The 17,457-nt window shown below is 38.9% G+C and overlaps 1 protein-coding gene and 1 long non-coding RNA gene across 4 annotated transcripts in view; one reads left to right on the top strand and one right to left on the bottom strand.

Annotated features, from left to right (window-relative positions):
* Positions 1 to 17,457, top strand: part of ZBTB40 (zinc finger and BTB domain containing 40) — a 120,493-nt gene that overhangs the window by 14,701 nt on the left and 88,335 nt on the right. The gene's annotated exons all lie outside the window — the stretch shown is intronic.
* Positions 16,351 to 17,457, bottom strand: part of LOC143674774 (uncharacterized) — a 34,907-nt gene continuing 33,800 nt past the window's right edge. The window contains exon 3 of the long non-coding RNA XR_013171211.1: positions 16,351 to 16,864. This is a non-coding gene — a long non-coding RNA (uncharacterized LOC143674774). The remainder of the gene's footprint in view (positions 16,865 to 17,457) is intronic.

Here is a 17,457-nt window from a genome sequence, read left to right as displayed (position 1 = left end):
TATCTTATTTTTGAAGACATCCTTAGTTGATTGAAGATTTAATCAATCACAGATGCATTCAGTTGACTGATAATTTAGTAGACCAACCTTCTAGTTTATCCACCAGCCATGAAATATCCTTACAGTAATGGTTTAGGCCAGTGGTTGCCTGACCAAACAACTGGGCACAATCACCTAGTAAGTTGACACCTGAACCCACCATCACAGGGCCCAAAAAGGATGAGGGAGATTAGAAAGAACAGATTACAGTGTAAATATTAGCTTTTGAGGCTCCAAATATTGGTTATTTGAATGGTATTTTTGTACAAAAACAAAAGTGAGCAGTATATGATTCTCTTTCTGAAGAATTCTAGTTTGTCTTTGTTTTTCAACTTTGAAGGACTACACCCTGATGTTGGTTTTTCCTTCTTGACTCCCTTAGCTCCTTGTCCCCACTAGTTCCAGAATATGGTGGCAGGGTCTCTGGCAGCAGTGAACTTGGCATCTTTCTTCCATTTGTTGCTTTCTTTTGGTTCCTAGTCTCAGTGGATGGCACTATAGAGTTGCCAAAGGCAGAAACCTGGAAGTCATTCCCGTTTTCTACTTCTTTCAACCCCTCCTTCCTCTCCCCATCTCCAAATGGCACACATTTAGTTAGACTCCAAGCTTGTTGATATCCCTTTTCTCCTCCACTTGTTAAAGCTACTGTAATCTCTTATCCTAGATTACTGTATTACTGCACTAGCCTTATTACCTGGTCAGCCATTTTCCAGCTTTGTTTCTCTCCAATTCATTTGGTACAATGTAGCCAGTGATCTTTATACAGAGTACCAATCTGACCTTGTCACTCTCTTCCTTAAAACTCTCCCACTATGGGGATTGTACCATTTGGCATGCCTACTACTAATATATGATACTGCTCATTTCTCCTGAGCCTTGTTAACAAAGTATGCTATCAAAGTTTTTATTTTTCCCAGTCTGATAGGTAAGAAATAGTATTACAGTATACTTTTAGTTTGTTTACTTTATCCTATTGTGGGATAAGTTGCAAAACTATTTTTCTAGTTTGTCACGTACTTGACTTTGCATAGGTTGTTTTGTTGCTGTACAAAAGCTTTACATCTTTATATAGTCTTTATCAATCTTAGCATGTATTTATTGCTTTTGGATTTTGAGTCATAGTTAAGTTTTCCCACTTTCAATTTATGAGGAATTCATTCATATTTTCCTCTAGTATGTGTGGTTTCGCTATATATATACATATATATAAATATATATATTTAAGAGCTGATCTTTTTGGAATTTTTCTTGGCATTTGGATTTGGTTTGAGGAAGGATCCAGTGTTTTTTTTTTTTTTAACATTTGTTCCCCCTATTATTTATTTTTATTCCATATGTTCTACTCGTCTGTTGACAAGGTAGATAAAAGGAGCATCAGACAAGGTTTTCACAATCACACAGTCACATTGTGACAGCTGTATCATTATTCAATCATCCTCAAGAAACATGGCTACTGGAACACAGCTCTACATTTTCAGGCAGTTCCTTCCAGCCGCTCCATTACATCTTGAATAACAAGATGATATCTACTTAATGCATAAGAATAACCTCCAGGATAACCTCTCAACTCTGTTTGGAATCTCTCAGCCATTGACACTGTCTCATTTCCCTCTTCCCCCTTTTGGTCGAGAAAGTTTTCTCAATCTCTTGATGCTAGACTCAGCTCATTCTAGGGTTTTTCTCAATCCCTTGATGCTGAGTCTCTGCTCATTCCAAGGTCTCTGTCCCACGTTGCCAGGAAGGTCCATACCCCTGGGAGTCATGTCCCACGTAGAGAGGGGTAGGGTGGTGTGACTGCTCGTTGTGTTGGCTGGAGAGAGGGGCCACATCTGAGCAACAAAAGAGGCTCTCTTGGGGGTGACTCTTAGGCCTAAATTTTAAGTAGACTTGACCTATCCTTTGTGGGGTTAAGTTTCATATGAACAAACCGCAAGACTTGGGGCTCTGCCTATAGCTTTAGTTGTCCACACTGTTTGTGAGAATATCAAGAATTCAACTTGGGGAAGTTGAATTTCTCCCCGTTCTCACCACTCCTTGAAGGGGGCTTTGCAGATACTTTTTTACTCACTGATCGAATCACTCTGGGATTCATCGGGGCATCACTCTGGACAAACCAACAAAATCTCATGTCCTACCTGAGATTCCAAGTACTTATGGCGTTCAATCAAACTATCTACATAAGTTATATTAGGAAATGCACTAGTCAAAATATAAATTTGTAACAGATAAACATTTTTTGCCTTAGTCTTGCACAGAAGGTGACATTTTAAAATGTTAATTACCATCTATTTTCAGTACCCTGAAATAATGACATTCCTTTGTTCTTCCTCATGCAAAAACATTTTTTAAATTGTACCTTGTACATTTCACTATTATTATACACTCTAGGCATTCCTATATTATACCATCTCAGTCTTTAACATCTATCTTTCTTTCTGAGTTCAGTATGTCCCCAGCCCTCCTCCCTCTATCATTCTCAATGCAGCTTCATTCAGTGTTTTAACATAATTATATTACAGTTAGGTAGTATTGTGCTGTCCATTTCTGAGTTTTTGTATCCAGTCCTGTTGCACAGTCTGTATCCCTTCAGCTCCGATTACCCAATATCTTACCCCATTTCTATCTCCTGATGGTCTCTGTTACGAAAAAAATATTCCAAGTTTATTCACTAATGTCAGTTCATATCAATGAGACCATACAGTATTTGTCCTTTAGTTTTTGGCTAGTCTCACTCAGCATAATGTTCTCAAGGTCCATCTGTGTTGTTACATACTTCATGAGTTTATTCTGTCTTACAGCTGCATAATATTCCATTGTATGTATATACCACAGTTTGTTTAGCCACTGGTCTGTTGATGGACATTTTGGCTGTTTCCATCTCCTTGCAATTGTAAATAATGCTGCTATAAACATTGGTGTGCAAATGTCTGTTTGTGTCTTTGCCCTCATGTCCTCTGAGTAGATACCTAGCAATGGTATTGCTGGGTCATATGGCAATTCTATATTCAGCTTTTTGAGGAACCGCCAAACTGCCTTCCACAGCGGTTGCACCATTTGACATTCCCACCAACAGTGAATAAGTGTGCCTCTTTCTCCACATCCTCTCCAGCACTTATCATTTTCTGTTTTGTTGATAATGGCCATTCTGGTTGGTGTGGTATAATATCTCATTGTGGTTTTGATTTGCATTTCTCTAATGGCCAGGAACGTTGAGCATCTCTTCATGTGCCTTTTGGTCATTTGTATTTCCTCTTCTGAGAAGTGTCTGTTCAAGTCTTTTTCCCATTTTGTAATTGGATTAGCTGTCTTTTTGTTGTTGAGTTGAACAATTTCTTTATAAATTCTGGATACTAGACCTTTATCTGATATGTCGTTTCCAAATATTGTCTCCCATTGTGTAGGCTGTCTTTCTACTTTCTTGATGAAGTTCTTTGATGCACAAAAGGGTTTTAATATTGCGGAGTTCCCATTTATTTATTTATTTCTTCAGTGCTCTTGCTTTAGGTGTAAGGTCTATAAAACCGCCTCCAATTATAAGATTTATAAGATATTTCCCTACATTTTCCTCTAACTGTTTTATGCTCTTAGACCTGATGTTTAGATCTTTGATCCATTTTGAGTTAACTTTTGTATAGGGTGTGAGATACGGATCCTCTTTCATTCTTTTGCATATGGATATCCAGTTCTCTAGGCACCATTTATTGAAGAGACTGTTCTGTCCCAGGTGAGTTGGCTTGACTGCCTTATCAAAGATCAAATGTCCATAAATGAGAGGGTCTATATCTGAACACTCTATTTGATTCCGTTGGTCAATATATCTATCTTTATACCAGTACCATGCTGTTTTGACCACTGTGGCTTCATAATATGCCTTAAAGTCAGGCAGCGTGAGACCTCCAGCTTTGTTTTTTATCCTCAAGATACTTTTAGCAATTCGGGGCACCCTACCCTTCCAGATAAATTCGCTTATTGGTTTTTCTATTTCTGAAAAGTAAGTTGTTGGGATTTTGATTGGTATTGCATTGAATCTGTAAATCAGTTTAGGTAGAATTGACATCTTAACTGTATTTAGTTTTCCAATCCATGAACACGGTATGCCCTTCCATCTATTTAGGTCTTCTGTGATTTCTTTTAACAGTTTCTTGTAGTTTTCTTTGTTTAGGTCTTTTGTCTCTTTAGTTAAATTTATTCCTAAGTATTTTATTCTTTTAGTTGCAATTGTAAATGGAATTCGTTTCTTGATTTCCCCCTCAGATTGTTCATTACTAGTGTATAGAAACACTACAAATTTTTGAATGTTGATCTTGTAACCTGCCATTTTGCTGTACTCGTGTATTAGCTCTAGTAGTTTTGCTGTGGATTTTTCAGGGTTTTCGACATATAGTATCATATCATCTGCTAACAGTGATAGTTTTACTTCTTCCTTTCCAATTTTGATGCCTTGTATTTCTTTTTCTTGTCTAATTGCTCTGGCTGGAACTTCCAACACAATGTTGGATAACAGTGGTGATAGTGGACATCCTTGTCTTGTTCCTGATCTTAGGGGGAAAGTTTTCAGTTTTTCCCCATTGAGGATGATATTAGCTGTGGGTTTTTCATATATTCCCTTTATCATCTTAAGGAAATTCCCTTGTATTCCTATCCTTTGAAGTGTTTTCAACAGGAAAGGATGTTGAATCTTGTCAGATGCCTTCTCTACATCAATTGAGATGATCATGTGATTTTTCTGCTTTGATTTGTTGGTATGGTGTATTACATTAATTGATTTTCTTATGTTGAACCATCCTTGCATACCTGGGATGAATCCTACTTGGTCATGATGTATAATTCTTTTAATGTGTTGCTGGATTCGATTTGCTAGAATTTTGTTGAGGATTTTTGCATCTATATTCATTAGAGAGATTGGTCTGTAGTTTTCTTTTTTTGTAATATCTTTGCCTGGTTTTGGTATGATGGTGATGTTGGCTACATAGAATGAATTAGGTTGCTTTCCCTCCACTTTAATTTTTTTTGAAGAGTTTGAGCAGGATTGGTACTAATTCTTTCTGAAATGTTTGGTAGAATTCAATGTGAAGCCGTCTGGTCCTGGACTTTTCTCTTTGGGAAGCTTTTTAATGACTGATTGAATTTCTTTACTTGTGATTGGTTTGCTGAGGTCATCTATTTCTTCTTGAGTCAAAGTTGGTTGTTCATGCCTTTCTAGGAAATTTCCATTTCATCTACATTGTTGTATTTATTGACATAAAGTTGTTGATAGTATCCTGTTATTACCTCCTTTATTTCTGTGGGGTCAGTGGTTATGGCTCCTCTTCCATTTCTGATCTTATTTATTTGTGTCCTCTCTCTTCTTTTTTTTGTCAATCTTGCTAAGGGCCCATCAATCTTATTGATTTTCTCATAGAACCAACTTCTGGTTTTATTGATTTTCTCAATTGTTTTCGTGTTCTCAATTTCATTTATTCCTGCTCTAATCTTTGTTATTTCTTTCCTTTTGCTTGCTTTGGGGTTAGTTTGGTGTTCTTTCTCCAGTTCTTCCAAGTGGACAGTTAATTCCTGTATTTTTGCCCTTTCTTCTTTTTTGATACAGGCATTTAGGGCAATAAATTTCCCTCTTAGCAATGCCTTTGCTGAATCCCTGCATTGTGGGGTGTAATGTCCTATAAATGTCTGTTAAGTCTAGCTCATTTATTGTAATATTCAAATTCTCTGTTTCTTTATTGATCCTCTGTCTAGATGTTCTGTCCATTGATGAGAGTGGTGAATTGAAGTCTCCAACTATTATGGTAGATGTGTCTATTTCCCTTTTCAGTGTTTGCAGTGTTTGTCTCATGTATTTTGGGGCATTCTGGTTCGGTGCATAAATATTTATGATTGTTGTGTCTTCATGTTGAAATGTTCCTTTTATTAGTACATAGTATCCTTCTATGTCTCTTTTAACTGTTTTACATTTGAAGTCTAATTTGTTGGATATTAGTATAGCTACTCCTGCTCTTTTCTGGTTGTTATTTGCATGAGTACCTTTTCCCAAACTTTCACTTTCAACCTATGTTTATCTTTGGGTCTAAGATGTGTTTCCTGTAGACAGTATATAGAAGGATCCTGTTTTTTAATCCATTCTGCCAGTCTATGTCTTTTGATTGGGGAGTTCAATCCATTAACATTTAGTGTTATTACTGTTTGGGTAGTACTTTCCTCTACCATTTTGCCTTTTGTATTTTGTATGGCATATCTAATTTTCCTTCTTTCTACACTCTTCTCCACACCTCTCTCTTCTGTCTTTTCATATCTGTCTCTAGTGCTCCCTTTAGTATTTCTTGCAGAGCTGGTCTCATGGTCACAAATTCTCTCAGTGATTTTTTGTCTGAAAATGTTTTAATTTCTCCCTCATTTTTGAAGGGCAATATTGCTGGGTATAGAATTCTTGGTTGGCAGTTTTTCTCTTTTAGTAATTTAAATATATCATCCCACTGTCTTCTAGCTTCCATGGTTTCTGCTGAGAAATCTACACATAGTCTTATTGGGTTTCCCTTGTATGTGATGGATTGTTTTTCTCTTGCTGCTTTCAGGATCCTCTCTTTCTCTTTCACCTCTGATATTCTGACTAGTAAGTGTCTTGGAGAACGTCTATTTGGATCTATTCTCTTTGGGGTACGCTGCACTTCTTGGATCTGTAATTTTAGGTCTTTCATAAGAGTTGGAAAATTTTCAGTGATAATATCTTCCATTAGTTTTTCTCCTCCTTTTCCCTTCTCTTCTCCTTCCTGGACCCCCACAACCCATATATTTGTGCGCTTCATATTATCATTCAGTTGCCTGAGTCCCTGCTCATATTGTTCCATTTTTTTCCCCATAGTTTCTGTATCTTGTCAGATTTCAGATGTTCCATTCTCCAGTTCACTAATTCTAACTTCTGTCTCTTGAAATCTACCATTGTAAGTTTCCATTGTTTTTTTCATCTCTTCTACTGTACCTTTCATCCCCATAAGTTCTGTGATTTGTTTCTTCAGACTCGGTTTCTTCTTTTTGTTCTTTCCTTGCCTTCTTCATATCCTCCCTCAATTCATTGATTTGGTTTTTGATGAGGTTTTCCATGTCTATTCGTATATTCTGAATTAGTTGTCTCAGCTCCTGTATCTCATTTGAACTATTGGTTTGTTCCTTTGACTGGGCCATATCTTCAATTTTCCTGGTGTGATTTGTTATTTTTTGCTGGCATCTAGACATTTAATTACTTTAATTAGTTTATTCTGGTGATTGCTTTCACTTCTCTTACCTAGGGTTTTCTTGCTAGATGAATTTGTTGTCTATCTGTTCTCTGACCTTCAGTTTAGCTTTTTCTGGACCTCTAGCTTAAGTTTTGTTTAACAGAGGATAATTTTTCATTTCTTGTTTTCCTGTTTCTTGCCCTGGTTGTATGGTGCCTGTTCCCTCCCCACCCTTAGGAGGGTCTACATAGATATTATAGACTCGAGCTGGTTTTCCAGGACTAAACTGGCCTCCTATCAGGGACAAAGAGTCACCTGCGTCAGTTTTCCCTGAGGATGGACCCAGCAGGTTAAAAGACTTTCCTGTGAAGTCTGTGGGCTCAGTTTTTCTTATCCTGCCCAGTATGTGGCACGTCTGCCTGCGGGTCGCACCAGCAGAAGATGTTGCGGCACTTTTAACTTTGGAAGACTCTCCCTGCTGGGGGTGTGGTGGAGACAGAGGAGAGGTTGTAGGCTGTTTTGTTTTGTTTTGTTTTTTGGGTTTTTTTTTTATTTTTATTTCCCCCTCAGCTTGTTCATTGCTGGTGTATAGAAATGCTACAGATTTTTGAATGTTGATCTTGTAACCTGCTACTTTGCTATACTCATTTATTAGCTCTAGTAGTTTTGTTGTGGATTTTTCCGGGTTTTCGATGTATAGTATCATATCGTCTGCAAACAGTGATAGTTTTACTTCTTCCTTTCCAATTTTGATGCCTTGTATTTCTTTTTCTTGTCTAATTGCTCTGAACAGTGATAGTTTTACTTCTTCCTTCCCAATTTTGATGCCTTGTATTTCTTTTTCTTGTCTAATTGCTCTGGCTAGAACTTCCAACACAATGTTGAATAATAGTGGTGATAGTGGACATCCTTGTCTTGTTCCTGATCTTAGGGGGAAAGTTTTCAGTTTTTCCCCATTGAGGATGATATTAGCTGTGGGTTTTTCATATATTCCCTCTATCATTTTAAGGAAGTTCCCTTGTATTCCTATCCTTTGAAGTGTTTTCAACAGGAAAGGATGTTGAATCTTGTCAAATGCCTTCTCTGCATCAATTGAGATGATCATGTGATTTTTCTGCTTTGATTTGTTGATATGGTGTATTACATTAATTGATTTTCTTATGTTGAACCATCCTTGCATACCTGGGATGAATCCTACTTGGTCATGATGTATAATTCTTTTAATGTGTTGCTGGATTCGATTTGCTAGAATTTTGTTGAGGATTTTTGCATCTATATTCATTAGAGAGATTGGTCTGTAGTTTTCTTTTTTTGTAATATCTTTGCCTGGTTTTGGTATGAGGATGATGTTGGCTTCATAGAATGAATTAGGTAGCTTTCCCTCCACTTCGATTTTTTTGAAGAGTTTGAGGAGAGTTGTTACTAATTCTTTCTGGAATGTTTGGTAGAATTCACATGTGAAGCTGTCTGGTCCTGGACTTTTCTTTTTAGGAAGCTTTTGAATGACTGATTGAATTTCTTTACTTGTGATTGGTTTGTTGAGGTCATCTATTTCTTCTTGAGTCAAAGTTGGTTGTTCATGCCTTTCCAGGAACCCATCCATTTCATCTAAATTGTTGTATTTATTAGCGTAAAGTTGTTCATAGTATCCTGCTATTACCTCCTTTATTTCTGTGAGGTCAGTGGTTATGTCTCCTCTTCCATTGCTGATCTTATTTATTTGCGACCTCTCTCTTCTTTTTTTTGTCAATCTTGCTAAGGGCCCATCAATCTTATTGATTTTCTCATAGAACCAGCTTCTGGTCTTATTGATTTTCTCTATTGTTTTCATGTTTTCAATTTCATTTATTTCTGCTCTAATCTTTGTTATTTCTTTCCTTTTGCTTGCTTTGGGGTTAGTTTGGTGTTCTTTCTCCAGTTCTTCCAAGTGGACAGTTAATTCCTGAATTTTTGCCTTTTCTTCTTTTCTGATATAGGCATTTAGGGCAATAAATTTCCCTCTTAGCACTGCCTTTGCTGCGTCCCATAGGTTTTGATATGTTGCGTTTTCGTTTTCATTCGCCTCGAGGTATTTACTAATTTTCCTTGCAATTTCTTCCTTGACCCACTTGTTGTTTAAGAGTGTGTTGTTGAGCCTCCATGTATTTGTGAATTTTCTGGCACTCCGCCTGTTATTGATTTCCACCTTCATTCCTTTATGATCCGAGAAAGTGTTGTGTATGATTTCAATCTTTTTAAATTTGTTGAGACTTGCTTTGTGACCCAGCATATGGTCTATCTTTGAGAATGATCCATGAGCACTTGAGAAAAAGGTGTATCCTGCTGTTGTGGGATGTAATGTCCTACAAATGTCTGTTAAGTCTAGTTCATTTATTGTAATATTCAAATTCTCTATTTCTTTATTGATCCTCTGTCTAGATGTTCTGTCCATTGATGAGAGTGGTGAATTGAAGTCTCCAACTATTATGGTATATGTGTCTATTTCCCTTTTCAGTGTTTGCAGTGTATTCCTCACGTATTTTGGGGCATTCTGGTTCAGTGCATAAATATTTATGATTGTTATGTCTTCTTGTTTAATTGTTCCTTTTATTAGTAGATAGTGTCCTTCTTTGTCTCTTTTAACTGTTTTACATTTGAAGTGTAATTTGTTGGATATTAGTATAGCTACTCCTGCTCTTTTCTGTTTGTTATTTGCATGAAATATCTTTTCCCAACCTTTCACTTTCAACCTATATTTATCTTTGGGTCTAAGATGTGTTTCCTGTAGACAGTATATAGAAGGATCTGTTTTTGAATCCATTCTGCCAGTCTATGTCTTTTGATTGGGGAATTCAGTCCATTAACATTTAGTGTTATTACTGTTTGGATAATATTTTCCTCTACCATTTTGCCTTTTGTATTATATGTATCATATCTGATTTTCCTTCTTTCTACACTCTTCTCCATACCTCTCTCTTCGTATCTGACTCTAGTGCTCCCTTTAGTATTTCTTGCAGAGCTGATCTCTTGGTCACAAATTCTCTCAGTGATTTTTTGTCTGAAAATGTTTTAATTTCTCCCTCATTTTTGAAGGACAATTTTGCTAGATATAGAAGTCTTGGTTGGCAGTTTTTCTGTTTTAGTAATTTAAATATATCATCCCACTGTCTTCTAGCTTCCATGGTTTCTGCTGCGAAATCTACACATAGTCTTATTGGGATCCCTTGTGTGTGATGGATTGTTTTTCTCTTGCTGCTTTCAAGATCCTCTCTTTCTCTTTGATCTCTGACATTCTATCTAGTAAGTGTCTTGGAGAACGCCTATTTGGGTCTAATCTTTTTCGGGTGCGCTGCACTTCTTGGATCTGTAATTTTAGGTCTTTCATAAGAGTTGGGAAATTTTCAGTGATAATTTCTTCCATTAGTTTTTCTCCTCCTTTTCCCTTCTCTTCTCCTTCTGGGACACCCACAACACGTATATTTGTGCGGTTCATATTGTCCTTGAGTTCCCTGATACCCTGTTCAAATTTTTCCATTCTTTTCCCGATAGTTTCTGTTTCTTTTTGGAATTCAGATGTTCCATCCTCCAAATCACTAATTCTGTCTTCTGTCTCTAAATCTATCATTGTAGGTATCCATTGTTTTTTCCATCTTTTCTACTTTATCCTTCACTTCCATAAGCTCTGTGATTTGTTTTTTCAGTTTTTCTATTTCTTCTTTTTGTTCAGCCCATGTCTTCTTCATGTCCTCCCTCAATTTATCGATTTCATTTTTGAAGAGGTTTTCCATTTCTGTTCGTATATTCAGCATTAGTTGTTTCAGCTCCTGTATCTCATTTGAACTATTGGTTTGTTCCTTTGACTGGGCCATATCTTCAATTTTCCTAGCGTGATCTGTTATTTTCTGCTGGCGTCTGGGCATTTAATCAGATTTCCCTGGGTGTGGGACCCAGCAGGTTGAAAGATTTTCCTGTGAAATCTCTGGGCTCTGTTTTTCTTATCCTGCCCAGTATGTGGCACTCGTGGTGCTCATCTGTCTGCGGGTCCCACCAGTAAAAGATGCTGTGGCTCCTTTAACTTTGGAAAACTCTCCCTGTGGGGGAGGGTCGCCAGCCAAAGCGGCTTGGGGGAGTTCCTATTCAAATCTCCCAGCTGGCCCGGGAGTCCGCGCTTGGGGTGGGGCGCCGGCCTCCGCGGCTTATGGGAGTGCCGGTCCAAATCTCCCAGCCAGCCCGGGAAGTCAAGCGTGGCGTGGGGCCCTGGCTGCCGTGGCTTGGGATAGTGCCGATCCAACATTCCCAGCCGGACCGGGAAGCCACGTGTGTGGAAGGAACCCCGGTCACCGGTCTCCGCGGCTTGGGGGACCTCCTATCCAATTTTCCTAGCCGGCCTGGGAGGCCTCGCGTGGGGTGGGGCGCCTGCTGCCGCGGCTTGAGGGGACCGCCTGTCCAATTCTCCCAGCCGGCCCGGGAAGGAGGGAGGGAGGGACTCCGGCCGCCAGCCCCCCCGGCCCGGGGAAGCGTGCGCCCCTCAGGTATCTCACCGCAGTGGATTCTCCCTGCCGGTTCAGCCATTCCAGAATGGGGTACGCTGTCTTTTTGGTTTCTGTCATGGCTACGGGAGCTGTTCTGTACCGTTTCTATTTCTTTAGTATCTGTTCTGGAGGAGGAACTAAGACCCGCGCGTCTTACTAAGCCGCCATCTTCTCTGGAAGTCCTTTGTAGGCTGGTTTTAATGACTTCAAATTGCTAAGTCCTGGGGTCTGAATTCCTTGAGGGAGGGATTCCACCTGAGTTGGGCTTCACCCCTCTCCTAGGGAAGGCACAGGTGGGAGACAGCCCTGAAAGCAGCCCATTTCTGCCTATGCGTGGGGCAGTTGCAGCCCGAGAAGTCCCGCCGCTGAATCCAGAGGCTGCCAAGTCTCCGTAGAGACACAGCCACTAAAGCCTCCGTTTCCTCCCCTTTCCTCTTTTTCCATGAGCCCAATGATTGACCTCTGCCTTGACCAGGTTTAGAGTCTTTACTTTCCCTCTGGGAAGCTGCCTGCGGGGAGGAGCGCCAGGTGCCGTGGCTTGGGGAACTCATGGTTTTGGGCAGGCTTGCAGCTGGTCCAGCTGGTCCAGACTGGAGCACGCTGTGTGTCTGGTCACTGACATGGCTCCGGGAGCTGTTCTGTACTGTTTCTGGTTATTTAGTAGTTGTTCTGGAGGACGAGCTAAAATGCACACATTGCTAAGCCGCCATCTTGGCCCTTGGCTTTAGCATCTTACCAGGATCCAGTTTTATCTTTTTTTCCTAATGGCTAGCCAGGTGTCCTAATCTTATTTACTAAAAATGCTTTTAAATTTTCTCTCCTGATTTGAGATGCTGTTTTTATTGAATTTTTATAATCAATTTGTCTAGTTTCAGGGGGAAACAACTTGATAATATTTTTATTGGGATTGTGTTAATTTTATAAACTAGGGTTTCTAGTTTGCTAGCTGCCAGAATGCAACACATCAGAGATGGATTGCTTTCAATAAAAGGCGATTTATTTAGTTAATGTATAGTTCTTCAGAGGAAAGGCAGCTAACTTTCAACCAAGGTTCTTTCTTACATGGGAAGGCTCAGGGCGATCTTTGATGGCCTTCTCTCCAGGCCTCTGGGTTCCAGCAACTTTCCTTGGGTTGATTTCTTTCCACATCTCCACAGGCCTGGGCTGAGCTGTGAGTGCTGAGATGAGGTATGCTGAGCTGCTTGGGCTGTACTACGTTGAGCTCTCTAACTTAAGCATCAGCCAATTAAATCAGACATCATTCATTGTAACAGGCACTCCTCCTAGCTGACTGCAGATGCAATCAGCAGCAGATGAGATTCACATGCCATTGGCTCATGTCATCAACAATAGAACTAGGCACCTTCACCTAGCCAAGTTGACACCTGAACCTAACTACCACACTAGATAAACCTGATGTCTTGATGTTGTCTTCCATAGTCTGTCTTTCCATTTGCTCAAGGATACTTAAGTGATTTTTTAGGAATGTTTTGTGATTTTTCTTTTTTAAATTTTTTTTTTTTTTTTTTTCTTAAAGGAAGGAAAGACAGAGAAGGAAGGAAGGAAGGGAGGAAGAAAGGGAAACATTTTTAAACATTTTCTTGTTTTATTATATTTTGTTTGTTTGTTTGTTTTTTACATGGGCTGGGGCCGGGAATCGAACCGGGGTCCTCCGGCACGGCAGGCAAGCACTCTTGCCCGCTGAGCCACCGCGGCCCGCCCCTCTTTTTTAAATTTTATATGCTTCTTGTTAAGTTTATTAGGTCTTGGTTCTTATCTTTAAAAGAAAAAATTCCTCCTAGAATTCCTCTGAAGTGTCTCAGAAAAGTAGTACACACCCTCACATACAAAACCTTTTGCGTATGACTTAGGTGGTTCATGGACCACTCTGCTCAAAACCCATCCCCATTATATTTCCCCTAAAACCTTTTCTGTAGTCTGTCTTCCTCCCCTTCTGTGGTGGTTTGAAGCTGTATATAAAATGTGTACTTAAATCTAATCCATTTAGATTTAAATGTGGTGTGTGAACCTATTTTAAGTAGAAACTTTTAATAAGGTTACTTCAGTTAAGGTTTGACCCAGCCCAATCAGGATCTTAATCCTATTACTGGGGTCCTTTGTAAGTGGGATGAAATTCAGACATAGGCAGCCTAGAAAACTAAACCACTGTTCAATACTCAATACCTAGCACTGTCTCCTGCATATAGTAGGCTGTCAGTACATATGTGTAAATGGACAAATAAAGCAATACGGGAAAACACAAGTGGGTGAAAGAGTGAGTCGCAGCACTAAGACCTAGACCAGTATTTGTAAAGATTGTCCTTATGCAGATGTCCAGGTATTCCTAAGTCTGTGGTCGTCCTTAGTTCAGTTTTTCGTAGTATTTTGTTCTTCTCCTTACCCACATCCCAGAACTTAAAAAAATACATTGTTGATAATACTAGTTGTCATTTATGGAACCCTTGCAAAGTGCCAGGCCCTGTACCAGGTGTTTTACATAATAATTTCATGTAATCCTCACAGCAACTAAGCATTAAGTATTGTCACCCCCATTTAAATAAAATTATTACAGGAATTTTCAAATTTATAAAAGGCAGTAAGAATAACATTATGAACGCCAATATACATGTTAACACTATTTTATACTTGAAGATACAGATTATGAAAGGTAGAGAAGCTCAAGGTTATAAAGCTAAAGTTGGGTTTAGAACCCAACTTTTTATCACCCCTCATTAAGATTGCTTTTTAAACTTTAAGCTTCTAACAGCTAAGGAATAGTAGAAGCAAGGGAGATAGAGAGTCAAGAGCCAATCTTCAGATAGAAAATCGAGAGCTAATCTTCTAAAGTCCACTTGGTAATAATATATTTAGACTTTTCTTCTCCTAATTCAAATCCCAAATACTTTCCTCATTGATAATTTTGCAAACAATAAGCTTTCCTGTCTCTCTCTTTTGCTTTTTTTATATACTCTGCTTACTCTTTCTTCTCCCCCTTTTTAATTTTCATTCTCTAATTTTTTATTCTTTATGCACTCTAATCCTTCATTATTTATGCACTCAGGTATTTGTTGGTTTTCAAAGGCCGGCTGCTCTTTTGAATATCCAGCTCCTACAGGGTGTTGGGACCATGGTAGGAACTAATCAATTTAAATTAACAGTGAAACTTGCTGATTCTCTTCATTAAACCCATAGGTTTGGCCTGCTACTATAACTTTTGAATGTTGCTCTGAAGCCCTGGCATTCATTAAATATGACTGCCATAGATACAAGCTGCTCGTTCAGCTGGTGCTCTGCTGTTAACTGCCCTCAGTTCCAGTCAAGTTAAAACTAGAGGGAGACTTTCTAAGGTCAAAGTCCAAGACAGCAGAATAATTGGACCCTAGGGTTCTCTTTCTTTCCCTGGACAGCAAAATGTCAAGAAAGAAATTTCTCATGTCTGTCTTTGAACATTTTGAGCAAATACTATGGAATCCCACAGGCTTTTCCCCAAAGCTAAAGGCAATAGAGAAGTTACTCTCCTTTGCATTTTTTTTTTTTTTTTTTTTTGGTTAGCGGCTTAAGTTAACCCTCTTGTCATACTCCCTGGTGATGAACAAGAGGAAGATGGAGATGAAAATAATTCCACTTTTTCAAAGACAAAAGAAAAACTTACAGTTCTAGGAGAAGAGAGGACAGGAGATCATCTGTGAAATATACACAGAGGTGGGCTGAAGGTTCAGGTGATCTGAGTAATGTAATAGGAAGTTGAGGGTTCATAGTCTCTTCATTGTTTCTGATACTTAACTACTAAGTTATATTAAAAAAAGAGGATTTTAAGCTTAAAATTGTCTCTTCTTCCCAGCTCTGCTTTATGTTCCTTAAGAGCAGGTATTATACTGAATTTCTTCTCTGTATAGTATTAGGCCTTGAGTAAGAATATTTGGCTGAGCTCAGTAAAGCTATGCTGGATGGACAAGCACACACTATTCACTGGCTAGGTGGGGAAAGTGGATCTTGGAGCCATACTGGAGTTACATAGTCCCTGTTTTAGGGTTTTCCAGAGAAACAGAGCTGACAGGATAAGTAGATGAACACACACGTACACTACCTGCTCCACATATACTTACACACATAAGTATAATACTAAGAGATTTCTTGTAAGAATTACCTCTACAGTTGTGGGGATTAGCAGACCCATATTCTGTAGGGCAGGCAGCAAGTTGGGAACCAGTGAACCAGTGCAGATTTCATTGAATTCACCAGGAGAAGCTGGCTGGCTAATGTATAGAGAGAAATTCTTCTTTCTGATGCTGAAGTCATCAGTTCTCCCTTTCAAGCTTTCAGCTGATTGGGTGAGACTTACCTCCTTGCTGAAGGCAGTCTTCTTTGTTGATTGTAGGTATAATTAGCCATAGATGCAGTCAACTGTGTATGAGTACATGAGGGTACTTTAAATCCGCAAAGTACCCTCATAGTAACGATTAGGCCAGTGTTTCCTTTGCCAAACAACCAGACACCATACTTGCCCAAAGTCACACAGCTCCTGAGATGGGCTTCACACCCTGGAGTGTCTGTTTCTAGAGCCTGTACTCCTAACTTTTACCGTGAAGCACATGGCTTCTGAATCACAAGATCTGGTTTGGTATTCTTTAATTGCCAGGGCTCTTTACTTTTTACATTAAACAAGTATTTTTGAATTAGGAATTTGGTACTGTGTTAATATATGGTCCAGATTTACTCCCTGCAAGAAATGTGTATTATGGTAATGAATTTGGTGAAAACTCAGATATCATCTGCATTTTCAAATCAGAGCAAAATGCTTATTGGAACCAGTAACAAAGCCAAGGGTCTTTTTTTTTTTTTTCCCTGAACACGTAAGAGGTTGGATTTGAAAGCACTGAAGTGATGATTGCTTGAGACTCTTGACTGCAGGGTGGAAGAGTCGGCTTTAAGTGAAGTCACAGCCCCCAGTCACTCATTAGATAAATGTACGGCCCAGGAGATTTTGCAGTTCGGCCTCTGAAGAGTAATCTTGGACGAACTACTGGATCAAAGCAGTGTGGCCTGGAAAGGCAGATAAATCTCTCAAAGCCTCCTTCCATTTTAACGACCTTTAAAAATTGCTTGTTCCTATGAATTAGAAGATAAGAGGGCATAAGCATTTTGTTATGCTGTACATTTTGATGTTTTGCCTCATTGTATTTTATAGAATGCCTCCAAAGTGTTTCATTAAAAATCAAGAAAAGCTAGAAAAAGAAACTAGTTGGATAGAATTGTTATTATAGGCCCATCAAAAATCCTATTCTAGCTACTAGTTTGAAATGAGGAACAAATTTTATCCAAGCTGAAAACAACCTTTCTAGCAGTCCTTAATCTCTTCTGGGCCTCCTCTAACTGATAATGAGGTGGTAGTGACGGTGGTAATGATGATGACTAGCAGCTAATTAACTTATTGAGCCCTTACCACGGCCCTGGTATAGGCTGCCAATGTTTGAAGTGTGTTAACTTATTTAATCTTCCCAATAACACATCTGTGGTAGGTACTGTTGAGGTACATGCCAGTATTTCCCCCAGTTTGTAGATGAAGAAGCTGAGTCCTCTACAGGTTAGGTAATTTGCCCAAGATCACATAGTTAGTAATTGGTCATTCAAGATTCACACCCAGCTAGTTAACTACCCAGTTATATATATATATATATTAATCTTTTTTAATTGTGTAGTAT

The sequence above is a fragment of the Tamandua tetradactyla genome, chromosome 2 (genome assembly GCF_023851605.1).
Source record: "Tamandua tetradactyla isolate mTamTet1 chromosome 2, mTamTet1.pri, whole genome shotgun sequence".
NCBI lineage: Eukaryota > Metazoa > Chordata > Mammalia > Pilosa > Myrmecophagidae > Tamandua > Tamandua tetradactyla.
The sequence above is the reverse complement of the archived record's forward strand: the minus strand, read 5'-3'. Positions and strand labels throughout refer to the sequence as shown.